Here is a 15,166-nt window from a genome sequence, read left to right on the forward strand (position 1 = left end):
GAATGTACCTGTGCATTCAAAACATTCATATTAATCAAAAGGCAGGATAGCTCAGAAGAGCAAGCAAAGTCCAAAACCCCGCCCTTCATGGGGTACCCTGCCAACAGAATGGTTAACAACCAGCTAAACTGCTATTTACTCAAGGAGGACATTATAGTATAGCAGGCTATGCCACAGCCGACAATGCCTGGATCCCATATCAGAGTGCTGGTTCCAGTCCTGGTGGCTCCGCTTCCTATCCAGCTTCCAGTTAATGATCCTGGGAAGAAGTGGAAGATGGCTCAAGTACTTGGACCCTTGATAAGTACCTGTGGGAGATTCAGATGGATTTCCTGGCTCCTGGCTTTGGCCTGGCCCAGCCCTGGCTGTTGCAGCAATTTCAGGAGTAAACAAGTGGATGCAAGGTCTCTTTGTCTCTCCTCCTATTTCTCTATTGTTCTGCTTTTCAAAATATAAATAAGTAAATAAGTATTTTAAAAATATTATTTACTCAGATTTTGCCTAAATCTAATATACCAATGCATTAGGTTGCCCATATTTTTCACTGAAGGGGTAACAAAATATGTTCCAGTAACTGTGTCAGTATGAATTCATTTTAACTGCCCTGGCCTTGTATTACTTTGAAAGCTCCTATTTTTGTCTAGCTTCTGTAATATTAAATCTCTATCAAGCTCTCATCCTCAGAGATAGCCCCTGCCTCAGCACAGCGCCTCTCTGTAATTGCCCTCTGGCCTTTAGTCCATTGACATTGTGGGCTTATGCCCACTTTCCAGCTTACACCACCTTCTCTCCACCATCACAGCTGTCCACAGGGCTGCCTTCCCACTAGTTACCAGCAGCCTCATTCCTTTCTTTCATTTCTTTCCCAATAAATCTGTCACTCTGATATTTCAGATCATGGATTTAGCTGCCACCTCAGCCACTGCAAAGACGAGCAAATACTATGGAGAAGCTATTACATTTGTAGCTTGGAGCACCAAAGTTAGCTCACCCAGTCGCTTTTTTTTAGATCTTATTTTTATTTATTTGAGAGGTAGAACTACAGACAGAGAGAAGGAGACAAGGAGAAAGGTCTTCCCTCCACTGCTTCATTCCCCAAATGGCCGCATAGTCCAGAGATGGACCAATCAGGAGTCAGGAGCTTCTCCCGGGTCTCCCAGGTGAGTAAAAGGGCCCAAGCACTTAAGCCATCTTCTACTGTTTTCCCAGGCCATAGCAGATATCTGGATCGGAAGAGGGGCAGCCAGATCTCAAACCTGCACCCATATGGGATGTTGGCTTCCCAGGCAGAAGCTTAGCCTACTATGCCACAATGCCCTGGTCCCTGACTCTGTTTCTTTAGGATTCTCAATCACCAACTCTTCACTTTCCTTTTTTTTCGGGGGGGGGGGGGGGCGCGGGGTGTATACAGGGAACTCATATTTCCAAATACAAGAAGCCCACAATTTAGTGGTGTGGATCCCTTTATGATTTCCTGTTACTATACAAAAGAGTCATCCACCCACCCCTCCAAATGTAAGATTAAAAGATATTTAAGGAAATATGAGAACCATAACATTGGTGGAATGGAGAAATTGCATACCCTCTAAATTTCAAGGTTTACTCGAAGGCAGGATAAATTTTTCTTGTGTCTTAGTAATAGCAGGTGGCTTCACAACTCAGAACAAGGTTTATTACCTAAGGTACGTGCCACTCTCCCAGAAAACTCAGAGCTCAGAGAGAAGCAGAAAGTTCTATGATGATTACATTTCAAAGACAAGTTGCCCAGCTTCTTTCAAAATAGATAGGTGGGTGATAAAATGGGAAAGAAACCTTTAAAAGATTTATGTTGCAAAGGGGCAGATGAAAAAATCAGAATCCTAAATTGCTAAGGTAAATGTCCTGAGAAATGGGTGTTGGAGTCTAGAATTAGAAGAAGCTTGTGTACATATCAAAACATCTCATGATAACACACAAATATTATAATTGTGTCTGTTAAAAATTTTCTTTTTATAAAACATGTTTAATCAAAGCTGAGTCAAACTGATATGAACAGTAAGAAATTCTTGGTTACCAGCTGTTTTCCTAGGAAATGGTTAACAACCAGTTACAATGTTATTTACTCAAATTTCCCTTAAATGCAATAATCAAGCTTTTCATATCCATTCAATGGGTTGTCTTTATCTTTCATGGATGGGATGATCAAATACATTCCAGGGTTTTGGAGCTATGAATGAAGAGAGAACAGCTCTGGCTCTGATCTATTGAAATAAACATCTATAATTCAGAAAAATACTATTGATGTGTTACCGGAGATGAGCCAGTGACACTAAGTCTAAAACATACGGTGAGTAAAGAGAAAAGCAGTTGGGGTGTAGGGAATCCAAAAATTTCTTTCTTGTAGTAGAAAATGGAATGTGAGTCAGGCACCAGGGCCTAATAACAATATGACCTCTCCTGATTGAAGCCACTACATTCTCCTGCCAGCAATTGAATACCACATCTATAGGGCTTTTTCAAAGACTCTTATATGAAAGCAGGCCTCTTCCCGGGGACGCAGAGACCCACCCACCCAACAGCTGCCTCCTCTTTGACTTGAATGTTCTTGACCAGAAAAGCCCTTTAAAACATTCTGAAACAGATTTGTCTGATTCATCCTGACCAATGTCTTCAACTTGCTAAGCCTCACACATTTTCTACAAACATACCAAGTCCTGGAGACTGATGCTTTCCTCCTAGGATGTCAGAGTCAAGCATGAGTCAGTAGGGCAGTTGGAAAGAACAGCCAGAGTTAGCGGGAAAGCAAAAGTAGCAATCGGGCACATGAGGTCAAACAGGAAGAAGGAAAAGATGCCAACCACCATCCTTCCTTCTAGCACATTCACCACTGACAATTAAATCTGTTGATGCATTTGTCATTTTTGGCTATAAATACACTTATATTAAAAACACTTATTGTGTTGGCAGTTAAGCTGATACAAGTTAAGCTGTCCCCTGTGACTCCTCCATCCCACATGTGGTACTAGTTCCAGTCCTGGTTACCTTGCTTCCTATCCAGCTCCCTGCTAATGTACGTGGGAAGCAGCAGATGCTGGTCCAAGCATTTGAGTCCCTGCCATCCACCTGGGATACCTAGATGGAGTTCCTGGCTTGGCCCATCCCCTTCTGTTGCAGTCATTTAGGAAGTGAACTAGCAAATGGAAGATTTTCTGTCTCTCTTTCTACTCTCCATCCCCATCCTTCTCCTTCTCCTTCTCCTTCTCCTTCTCCTTCTCCTCCTTCTCTGTCACTCTACTTTTCAAAGGAATACATAAGCCTTTATAAACAAACAAACAAAAAACCAACTTAGGAGCCAGCACTGTGATACAGCAGGTTAAGTGCCCTGAAATGTCAGCATCTCACATGAGAGCGCTGGTAAGAGACCCAGCTGCTTTGCTTCTGATCCTGCTTCCTTCTACCATACCAGGAAAGGCAGTACAAGATAGTCCAAGTCCTTGCCTGGATAGAGATTCTTTTTTCTTGTTAGAAAAAGAATGTCAAGGAGCCAGCATTGTGACACAGCCAGTTCAACCTCCTCCAGTGATGGTAGCATCCCACACGACCACCAGTTCAGGTCATAGCTGCTTCACTTCCAATCCAGCTCCCTGACGATGCACCTGGGAAAGCAGTGGAAAGTGATCCAAGTACTTAAGACCTTACCACCCACGTAGGAGACTCAGATAGAATTCCAGGTCCCTAGCTTCCACCTTGCCTACCTCCAGTTATTGCAGTCATTTGGGGAAGGAACCAGCAGATGGAAGATCTCTCTGTGTCTATCTGTCTCTCTCAGTCTCTGTAACTCTGCCTTTCAAAGAAGTCAAACAAATCTTCAAAAAAGAAAAACTTTTGGATGTGAGACCAACAGAGGTGGAAAGCAAGACAGCAAGGCTTTAGAACTGATATACACCTCTCTAGATGAACCAGAGAGAGAGTCCAATCTATATTCAGTAGTGGTAAGTAAGGTAGCAAAGTATAATAAAGAGAATACACATGACAGGCCAGGCAGGCATCTCCGCAAAGACCTGAGAGCCAAGTCTGCACTCAGACTGGGGCTTATAAAGCCATGAGGTCCAGTTATTCTTGCTTTTTCTCCTTCAGCCTATCTTTTTATGCTGGACAAAGGGCTTCCTGGATTTTAAACTGGTGAAAATCCTGCTATGTTTTATTACTCAGTGTTGTCAGACTGCATAGCCCATTTGGCACCAGACAGAGAAAGCTTTCCTGGGGTGCTCTTCACAGGGTTAAGGCTGGTACCTCCTATAAAGACGCCAGGGGGATGGACAGGACTTTCTGGTGGAAAATGCTGGACTGTTTCCAAGGGGTGCTTCCAAGACTGCTACATTCCTTCCCATTGGTGCTTTGTTTTCCTTCAGCGCCTCTTACACATAAAGGCTAACTCCTATCTTCATACCTTACATTTGGGTCCCTGCCACCCACATCAGAGACCAGGATGAGTTCCTGGCTGCTAACCACTGGCTTCTGCCTAGTCTAGACCTGGCTGTTGTGGCTATTTGAAGAATGAATGAGCAAATATAAGATATCTTCCTCTCTTTCTCTCCCTCTCTCTTGTTCTGCCTTCACATTAATAAATAAATCTGTTAGGCCGGCGCCGCGGCTCAATAGGCTAATCCTCCGCCTTGCGGCGCCAGCACACCGGGTTCTAGTCCCGGTCGGGACACCAGATTCTGTCCCAGTTGCACCCCTTCCAGGCCAGCTCTCTGCTGTGGCCAGGGAGTGCAGTGGAGGATGGCCCAAGTGCTTGGGCCCTACACCCCATGGGAGACCAGGAGAAGCACCTGGTTCCTGTCTTCAGATCAGCACAGCCATTGGAGGGTGAACCAATGGCAAAGGAAGACCTTTCTCTCTGTCTGTCTCTCTCACTGTCCACTCTGCCTGTCGAAAAAAAGAAGTAAATGAAAAATAAAAAATAAATAAATCTGTTGAAAAACCACATATTTTCATCTTCTCTAAAATGAAATATTTTAGAGGTTTCTCATTTTTAATTCACACTGAATGCTGTCATTTAGCTTTGCAAAACAGAAATACTTCCAACCGTAGAGTAATAAAGAGGTAGAGACAGAGAAAGAGAGGTCTTCCATCCTCTGGGTCACTCCCCAAATGGCTGCAATGACACAGGCTGGGTAAGACCAAAGCCAGGAGCCAGAGCTTCTTCCTGGTCTCCCACAAAGACACAGAGTTTTCACTGTGGGGTTAGCTCTCTCATCTCATCTCCCTTGTGAAAAGAATGTGATTGCTTTGGAGATGTGCTGAATACACCTTTCTTGGCCATACTGCCCATTTTCTAGAGCCTGGCTCAGGACGGATCCTCAGTAACAGGGTACTAAATGAATAAAATTCATTGTGAATGAATGAGTGGATAAACGACTGTGAAACTAACTATTAGGATTAACTTATAGAAGTGAAATAGGGAAGAAAAATAGAAATATGTGCTCCAGGCAAATAAAGTAATTGAGTTTATCTGCCCACACCAGACTGGACCAATGAGTTAATGAACCACAGGTTTACTGTTCCAGATACACAAAAACACTGACATCATCTACATATTTGCATGGAAAAAATGGTATAATGCCAATAATTTTTTATTTTATTCATCCATTTCTTTGCAAAGCAGAAAATGCAGTTTCCAGAAGTCATTTTCCCTGAAAACTTTTTGTTTCTGTTATTGATTGATCTTCATCAGTTTTAGCCTAGAAATGATAAAACGGGTAGAATATAAACAAAGAGCTGCTTGCACAATGTTTAGGTGGAGAACATTCATCAGCGTGAACAGCTCTAACTTAAAAGCAGTAGGGAAGAGTAGTCCCCCATACCAAAGTATAGTTCTCTGCTTTAATGAAAAAAAGAGACAATTAGAACAAAGGCACTAGCTCAAGTCACAATTCATCAAGCTGTCAAATACAATAAAATGCTACATACCTAATCTTTCCTGTTAACCATAATGTAGGCAATGCAATTACATTGTTGCAGCAAATTGGTAAGAATTAGAGGGGGAATTAATGTAAAAACCTTGTGAAATTTTCTGTTCCAGTAAATGGCATCATTCATATTTTAAAATCTGGTAAAAATATTAAGTGAATTAGCAATAAATGCTTCTTATTAGACTCATTTTCTCTCTCAGCAGTTTTAGAAATACATTTTAAGTGTATAATCAAGGGAAAAATCAATTAACACCACCAAAACCCACTATTAAAATTAAAACCTTGTGGCAAATTTATGAGAATGGAAAATAGTAACACATTTTATAATACATAGAAATGAAAAAGATAGGTAAATTTAAATCCAAAAATGATCATAATTCTTTGAGGACACTTCCTCTAGAAATAGTATGTCCGTATGCTCACAGAACAGGAAATTGTAACCAACTGTGCAATTCTATGATTAAATGCAAATACTATTTTCAGAATGACCCCTGTTTGCAAAACTCAGTGTCTAGTGCTATAAGAAATACAGGAGAATAAAAACAACAGGAATCCTCCACTACAGGGACAAACCTTAACTGAGGATTTATAAAAGCCATGCCTGATGATTAAAAAGAAGAGGTGAGTTCATGTATGACCTGGAGGATCCCCAAGACCTAGGAAGATGTATAAACAAATCATTGCTATTTACACTCTACTTTAATGTATGGGTTTAAAAATAATGGTGGTCACTTATTTTCATGTTTGATCTAATGTTCCCTGAAATCTCAGACCTGGTACCAAGATGTGATGAGATTGGTAATCCAAATTTCTTTGAGGTTCTCATATCAATATATATTCATTAATTATTAAGTTCATTCTAGGTTTAACTCCCACCACTTCTGTATTTCTTGCTCCCCCTTTTAGGCTTTAAGGACCTCCCAGACTTGGAAATTCTCCCTGACCTAGCTTCTGTTCTCTGGATCTTGGCTGCTCTTGCTATGGAGACAACAAATTTTTTTTTTTATTTTTTTGACAGGCAGAGTGGACAGTGAGAGAGAGAGACAGAGAGAAAGGTCTTCCTTTTGCCGTTGGTTCACCCTCCAATGGCCGCCGCGGCCGGCGCGCTGCGGCCGGCGCACCGCGCTGATCTGATGGCAGGAGCCAGGTGCTTCTCCTGGTCTCCCGTGCAGGTGCAGGGCCCAAGCACTTGGGCCATCCTCCACTGCACTCCCAGGCCACAGCAGAGAGCTGGCCTGGAAGAGGGGCAACCGGGACAGAACCCGGTGTGCTGGCGCCGCAAGGTGGAGGATTAGCCTAGTGAGCCGTGGCACTGGCTGGAAACAGCAAATTGATCACTACCTCAGTTCTTGCTGTCATATGAGTTCTTGTGTTCTTATAGTAGCCGTGGCCATAAATATATATTGCCCTATGAGATGAAGCCACTCCCTCATTCCTATCTGCTGCAAGCTCACCATCAAGCAGTAACAGCCACCTACACCTTTCCAAATCATGGAGGAAAGTCTCTATCTGCCTCTTCCACACACACACACACACACAGCAAAACCAACCTCAGTGCGCTCTCGCTCTCTCTCTCTCTCTCTCTCTCTCTCTCTCTGTTTGCTAACATAGTATATGCATTCATTGTTCCTCTCATTAAGCCATCCTATTCATTTTGAATTCTTTTCCTAATAGAAAAGACAAAAGCAATTTTGCTTTTCTCAACAAAATACTCTCTTAGCTCCCTCTCATCTACCCCATAATTACAATATTTCTCTACAGAAAAATAAAAGCGTTCTGACACTATTATCTGCTGGTAGATATATACCATATTATATTCTTCTTAGTTGTTTCCCTAGGAGGGCAAAGCTATCCTTTAACCCTAATTATGAATAGATTTCAAGGAGAGGAAATAATTCTTTCTGGTAAGCAAAAGATAAGCAGCAATTTCTCATAAGTATTATCTCTATTACACTATAATCTTATTACAAATATGGCATAAGAGGACTATGTTAATGATGTAAATGCATAAATAAGAAAAATTAGATTAATTTAGAAGATTGCAGAACGTTTAGAAAGGACATTTGACTAAAACGCTAGGCATGTACGATATTTTCAAAAGCTTAAATGACAAATATTAAAAATAAGTATCTACTTCTAGCTACAACAAATGTGTTTATCATAGAGTCCTGTAGATACAAATATGTGTTGCTCAGAGCCATGCCTTCAAGGACTAACTTGCTGCTAGGTTATGGCATATTCAGCAAGTTCTCAGATTCCTCAGTGCTTGCCTCTGTTTCAGATGGCACACTGAGTCCTGAATGTCTGAGTCCATATTCAGCGACTGAGCAGGGTGAAGGCATAAAGTCCCAGGAATTTTGGCCTGATGCAACGCAGCCTGATGGACATTATCCTGAGTTCCATTCCTGAGCTTTTGTGGAACTACATTAGAGTTTAACAAATACTTCTGTGATTAAATATTGCCCCTTCCCTTTCCTTCACTCAGCTTGATATTTAGTAATGACTTTGCGCCTCAAGCTCTGTCTCAGAATTTTGAGAACCAAGAAATGGGGTACAAGCAAGTAGATCATAAAATCGGACTTTGGAGCGGGATTATTCAGCAATCAGAGGGCAGCAAGAACACAATCATTGGTGGCAGATGAACATTTATCCAACAAGGTGGCAGTTGATCCTTTACCACTGGTGAATTGGGAGGGTGTGCTAGGGAAGGGTAGACTAAATTAGTAAATGCAAACTTCAAGCATCAGTGGGGTAGGCTTTTGGCCCAGCACTTAGATCGTCTTGGGACAACCACATCCTATATCGCTGCAGTAGACATCAAGATGTATCACCCAGCGCCCCCTTAAAGGAAGAACCTGCTGTGAGGAGTTTGCTCAGCATATAACTTGCAGCCCTCATCCTCTTCAGGGTTTGTCATACTATAAGGAGCAGCCTAGCCCAAGATCACACCCTGCCCTGAGCAACCCACCTCTGTTTAGTGAATGAAGAGGTAGAGAACTGTTTCAGTTCAACCTGATATAAATATGCAAATAAGGAAAATTGTTCCCAAACTCACTGCTGGATGGCTCGAAGTTGTGCCACTTCTGTTCCACTATTTCCTCTATCCACGCTGACTTCTTTTAACAAGTGTTCATCTCTAATTCATTTCTTGAATTGTCTGATTTAATAATGCTTTGGAGTTTTCTATCTTTGGATCAATTTTAACACATCAGCAATTTTAACAAATCAGCAAAATATATAGATACTTGTCTGTGCCTGACTTAAGAGAGATAAAATCCATGCTTATAATGTATATAATGTGGGGCCAACATTGTGGTTCGGTAGGTTTAAAAGATTCTGCTTCCAATCCATTTCCCTGCTAATGCACCAGGGAAAGCAGCAGAAGATGGCTCTTGTGCTTGGCCACCTGTCACACATGTGGGAGACCTGTATGGAGTCCAAGGCTTTGCCCTGGCCCAGCCATAGCTGATGCAACCATTGGAGGAGTGAACCTGCAGATGGAAGATCTCTTTCTCTGTCTCTTCCTCGCTTTCTGTCATTCTGTCTGTCATTCAAATCAACTTTCAAAATAAGTATATAATAAATATGAATTGTTTGAAATACGGATTTGCTGTATGAATAGTAACTGTGCTTATCACTTCAAGGTCATTTTTTCACTTTATGTATCTTATTCAGGGTTCAATAAAGAAAGTCATAAAGTCAGATAATATCACAAAGGGAATGAATGTAGAAAGGAAAAAGAAGAGGCGTATGGATTTCCAAAATTAAACATCAGAGAAACAAAGAGGGATGGAAAGTGAGCAGCCCATGAGGAAAGGGATCATCAAGGCAGAACATTTTTTATTAACCAAATAACAAAATGCTTTACATGAAAGGAATACTCAATCATGTAACAAATTCCGAGTTGTCAGCTAAAATAAGAATTGGAATTAGGGATTATTTTTTTCACAATATAAAGATCATCAGTGACCTCGGAAAGTATTTCATAGTGTGCTGGGATTGACCTATTGAATAGAGTAGGTCAAAGAAGTTCAGTTCATGGACAATCTGTAAGCAACTCTTTTTAGAATTTTTATGACAAAGAGAACCAAGTGATAGCAAACTTGTTTAGGAAAAAATAGGGGAAAACATTTTTTTTAAAAAAAGAAAGTGATGGCCGGTGCCGCGGCTCAATAGGCTAATCCTCCGCCTTGCGGCGCAGGCACACCGGGTTCTAGTCCTGGTAGGGGTGCCAGATTCTGTCCCAGTTGCCCCACTTCCAGGCCAGCTCTCTGCTGTGGCCAGGGAGTGCAGTGGTGGATGGCCCAAGTGCTTGGGCCCTGCACCCCATGGGAGACCAGGGTAAGCACCTGGCTCCTGCCATCGGATCAGTGTGGTGCGCCAGCCACAGTGCGCCAGCCGTGGCGGCCATTGGAGGGTGAACCAATGGCAAAGGAAGACCTTTCTCTCTGTCTCTCTCTCTCACTGTCCATTCTGCCTGAAAAAAAAGAAAGAAAGAAAGAAAGAAAGAAAGAAAGAAAGAAAGAAAGAAAGAAAGAAAGAAAGAAAGAAAGTGATGTGTTTTTGTCCCTGCCTGTTAACTGAATGCCAATCTGATGGTCAAGTTATTTTTTTTTTGCCTTCGAACTTGTACTTAAAAATCCCACTACCAACACAGCAGACTCATAGAATGGTAGATGTCCTAAATAGCACTCTTGCCTCAGAATCAGCCCTTAAGGCATTCGGATATGGCTGAAGAGCGCATGAGAGTATTTTAGGCATGGAAAGCCAAAACACTCTGAAAAAAAAAAAAAAAGACCTAAATGGAAGATCTCTGCGAGTGAGATCCTAGTGGAAAGAACAGGGCCATCAAAGAAGGAGGTACCTTTCTCTGAAGGGAGGAGAGAACTTCCACTTTGACTATGACCCTGTCGGAATAAGATCGAAGTCGGCGAACTCAAAAGGCTTCCATAGCCTTGGCAACTCATGACTAGAGCCTAGGGAGATTACTGACACCATAAACAAGAGTGTCAAATTGTTAAGTCAACAACAGGAGTCACTGTGTACTTACTTCTCATGTGGGATCTGTCCTTAATGCGTTGTCCAATGTGAAGTAATGCTGTAACTAGTACTGAAACAGTATTTTACACTTTGTGTTTCTGTGTGGGTGTAAACTGACGAAATCTTTACTTAATATATACTGAATTGATCTTCTGTATATAAAGATAATTGAAAATGAATCTTGATGTGAATGGGATGGGAGAGGGAGCGGGAGTTGGGAGGGTTGTGGGTGGGAGGGAAGTTATGGGGGGGAAGCCATTGTAATCCATAAACTGTACTTCGGAAATTTATATTTACTAAATTAAAAAAAGTAAAAAAAAAAGAAAAATATTAGAAATAAAACAAAAAAATTTTGTTCAACAAAAATGTAATTATTTTTGAATTATGGTTGTTAATATTCATTGAGCATCTACTGTGAACTAAGCAATCTCCTAAATGTTTAATACATACTGTCATTTATCATTCAAAACATACTTGATTATAAATAAATGTTAACTTTTAGTTAGGACAAGACATGAGTTTAGAATCATTTCCGGTATTTAGGTGAAATGTTACTGAGTGTATTTTTCTAATAGCATTTCAAATTTTCAGCTGACAACCAGCAGGTATATCTGCACTATCCAACACAATAGCCAATAGCCACACATGGCTACTGAGCATCAGTAATAGGGCCAGTCCAAATAGAGAGGTGCTATAAGCATAAAACACATGCTGGTTTTAAAAGACTTGAGACATAAGAAAGAATGTAAAATATCACATGTAATTTTGTGTATTGGTTATATGTTAAAATAATATTTTTTGATATATTGGTCTACATATACACATTATTAAAATTAGCACCATCTGTTTCTTTTTACTCTTTTAATGTGGCTACTAGAAAATTCTGGTTAACATATGTGGCTTGCATTGGGGCTCATGTTGTACATCCATTTCATTGCACTGCTGCAGAAACTCCTATGGTTTAGTTCCTAAGCGGATTCCCTGGGAAATATGGAGGTTTTTCTTACAGTCTAAACATTTTCCAGTTTTATGTTTTCTCTTTCATATGGATTCTCTTATGACCACGTAGTATAGATTCACAGATGAGTCTTTTGTGACAGATTTCACACATGTATGGTTTCACCTCTTACGTTGTTTTGAAGGATAAATTAAAATATATGTGAAGTATCAATTGTTTTTTCAATACATATACATACAACTGTACAATAAAGATTATAACTTTCTTCCCTCATTACAAAAAAAAATCCCACTACCACCAGCCCCTTTGGGTTTTTTCCCCTCTTAGAAGCCCCCTTCCATGCAGCCCTTGCTGGAGGCCTTTGACTCTAATAAATCTATGTAAATCTCTAAAAAAAAAAAAAAAAAAGGAAGGAAGAAAAGATGTAATAAATGGACTCTAGGTTACCTTCAACCTCAAACTCAGAATAGCAATGCAAATGAACTATTCTGTTCTTTTCTGATTGCTAGGTCAAGATTTTTTATAGCGAGAGCACTTTCACAAAATACTTTAATATATAAATGTCATTTTAAAAGATTTCTGTTTTTCAGTCAAGTACTTCAAATTATGATCCACACTCTTAAACACCTGCTCATTTATAATACTGTTCAAAACAGCTCATTGTTATACACCCAAGTTAACTTACAATCTCTTAACAGGTTAAACACTAGCTCTTAACTCCTTAAGTATATTAGCTACAAATTGAACATTAAGTAAAAAGCACTCAGGGCTATTTAAGGCTCTATTGCCTTCTTATAAAGGTATGGTATTTGCAATCAGATATGGTTTCCTGAGCTACTATGGGAATAATCCACAGAAAAATATTTCTGGTTGGTATTATAAGAAAATGTTTCTTTTTCATCAAGACCTTAATGTAAGCAGAGTTTTACGCTAACGTAATTAGCTCCCTTACTCTATGGGCCCATTTGTTTTGCCCTCGTTGTTTATTTGTAGTTGTTTTACTGGGAATGAATAAGGACCATGGAACATAATTTCTATTTATATTGGTCCTCTCCTTTAGGAAACATTTGTTTTGAGAGGGAGATGAGAATGTGACCATCAACTGTACCCACTGCCAGAGTGAGCAGACATCGAACTACTTCTTTGAATCCTAGCAGTAACTATGCTACCACTTAGCTTTCCAATCCCCCACCCTGCCGCTCAAAGATGGGTTTTAAATGCCCAGGGCTCAAGGTGAAGGGATTGAAGCTAAGGCAAAGAGTTATCCCAATTTCCAGTGAATTTGTATTGTTAACAATTTAACTTTTCAAAGGATTTTGAAGTAAAGCAATCAACCCTCTGCTGGAGCTGGGCAGGACACAAGGCTGAGATTGCTGAATCAATATGTGGGAACCTGACTGACATCTCGGGTAATTTGATGCAGGATTTGGGACAACAACTGGAGATAAATTACTTAACACAGTTGGGAACCAAAATTGTGTTCAGAAAGATAGATGTATTTTCCTGAGTGGAGTGAGAAGAATTGTACTGACAGGGAACTGATGGGCACGAACAAACTCTTAGACACATTATTCCATATGCAATCATCTAAGTTCTGATGAATAACTTTGAGTTGTCTTTGTATGGAGTAGGAAAGTATTGTAAAATACATGTAAATCAAAGATACGAATGTCTCCTTTTTAAAGCCTGTAACTATAGAATGGTTATGGCTAAAGTGTAGAGAACTACGTCGTAGAAAAATGTTATATACAAAAGTCCTGTTTTTGATTCTCAGAAATGAAACAATTCTTTTAGAATTAAATTCAACTTATGAATAACCTGTGTAATATATCTCATTAAAATGAATTTATATTTTTAGCAAGCTTGTATTTTTATTCTCCTTTTTTTTTTTTTATCTAGTTGACAGGTGGAGACAGAGACAAAGAGAAAGGTCTTCCTTCCATTGGTTCACTCCCCAAATGGCCGCCACGGCCAGCGCTGCTCCTATCCGAAGCCAGGAGCCAGGTGCTTCCTCCTGGTCTCCCATGCGGGTGCAGGGGCCCAAGCACTTGGGCCATCCTCCACTGCCTTCCTGGGCCACAGCAGAGAGCTGGACTGGAAGAGGAGCAACCGGGACTGGAACCCGGCACCCATACAGGATGCTGGTGCTGCAGGCAGAAGATTAACCAAGTGAGACACAGCGCTGGCCCTTATATTTTTGTTCTCAAAGAAGACTCTCTCCAATGCCGAAGGGAGCTTCCTCCCCCTTTCACCAACACTCAGTTGTGTTTCAATATACTCAGTAGTTGTAAAACCTTCAAAAACTGCATCAGACCCCCTGGTCAAATCTAGACTATGAGAGGTGAAGAGAAGGGGAAGAAGGATGCGCAGTGGGCGGGTTCAATTACTTATTCACTTTAATAGTCACTGCGAACTAAGAGAAGGTGATCCAATTTCCTCATGTGTGAGCAAAGAAGTGTTTCTACAGGTCACCACAGTTTTGTGTGGCTTTAAGAGAGATTGTTTAGTGAAATGCTTTCCAAGCCATGGCAGGGATTTGCTTCGGGTTTTCAGATTTCATTTCCCCTTTCTAATGGAATCCTGGTATCTTTTTGAGGAATGACCTTCTCCACTCCAGTATGGTCTATTGTTGGCATAACCAAGGGATGACAGATGATCTCAGGCCATTCAGATGCCTCCTCCTGAGCCGCAGGAAAAGGAACCAGAAATTACTAGAATATGTGCCATGCTTACAGCCATAACCCACACATATTGTTATTATTCCGAGACTCTGGTTGTGCTTCTTGATTTCTAACCCATGAGACTACATAAACTGTTTGTTTCCATGACTTAAGATCATATCCAGCATCACACAAATTCTAGAATCCTCTATTATTTCCAATAAATTCCATTTTTTAATTTGTCAGAGTTGATTTCTCTTGCTTGTAATCAATGTTCCCAAACCGATACACAAGATCATAGTTACCTGGTCCCTACGTTGACAGTTTCATCACAGCTCTCCATGCGCATATGTGTGTGTGTTCGTGTGTGTGTATGTATATATATATGTATAAGAAGTCTCAATATGAGATCTCCAACTACTGTGTGACATTTTGACCACTTATTTAATGGCTTCAAATTTGTGTATTTTGGTGGCATCCTTTCTTACTGAAAATTGGCAACAAAGAAGATAACCACACATACCAAATAACTAGGAATTATCCATAAATAT

At 40.6% G+C, this 15,166-nt stretch overlaps 1 pseudogene; it reads right to left on the bottom strand.

Moving 5' to 3' along the window:
* LOC108177906 (large ribosomal subunit protein uL6-like) overlaps positions 1-14,958 on the bottom strand; it is a 187,712-nt pseudogene extending 172,754 nt beyond the window's left edge.
* Between the last annotated feature and the right edge of the window lie 208 nt (positions 14,959-15,166).

This window comes from Oryctolagus cuniculus, chromosome 4, assembly GCF_964237555.1.
Source record: "Oryctolagus cuniculus chromosome 4, mOryCun1.1, whole genome shotgun sequence".
In the NCBI taxonomy this organism is placed as follows: Eukaryota; Metazoa; Chordata; class Mammalia; order Lagomorpha; family Leporidae; genus Oryctolagus; species Oryctolagus cuniculus.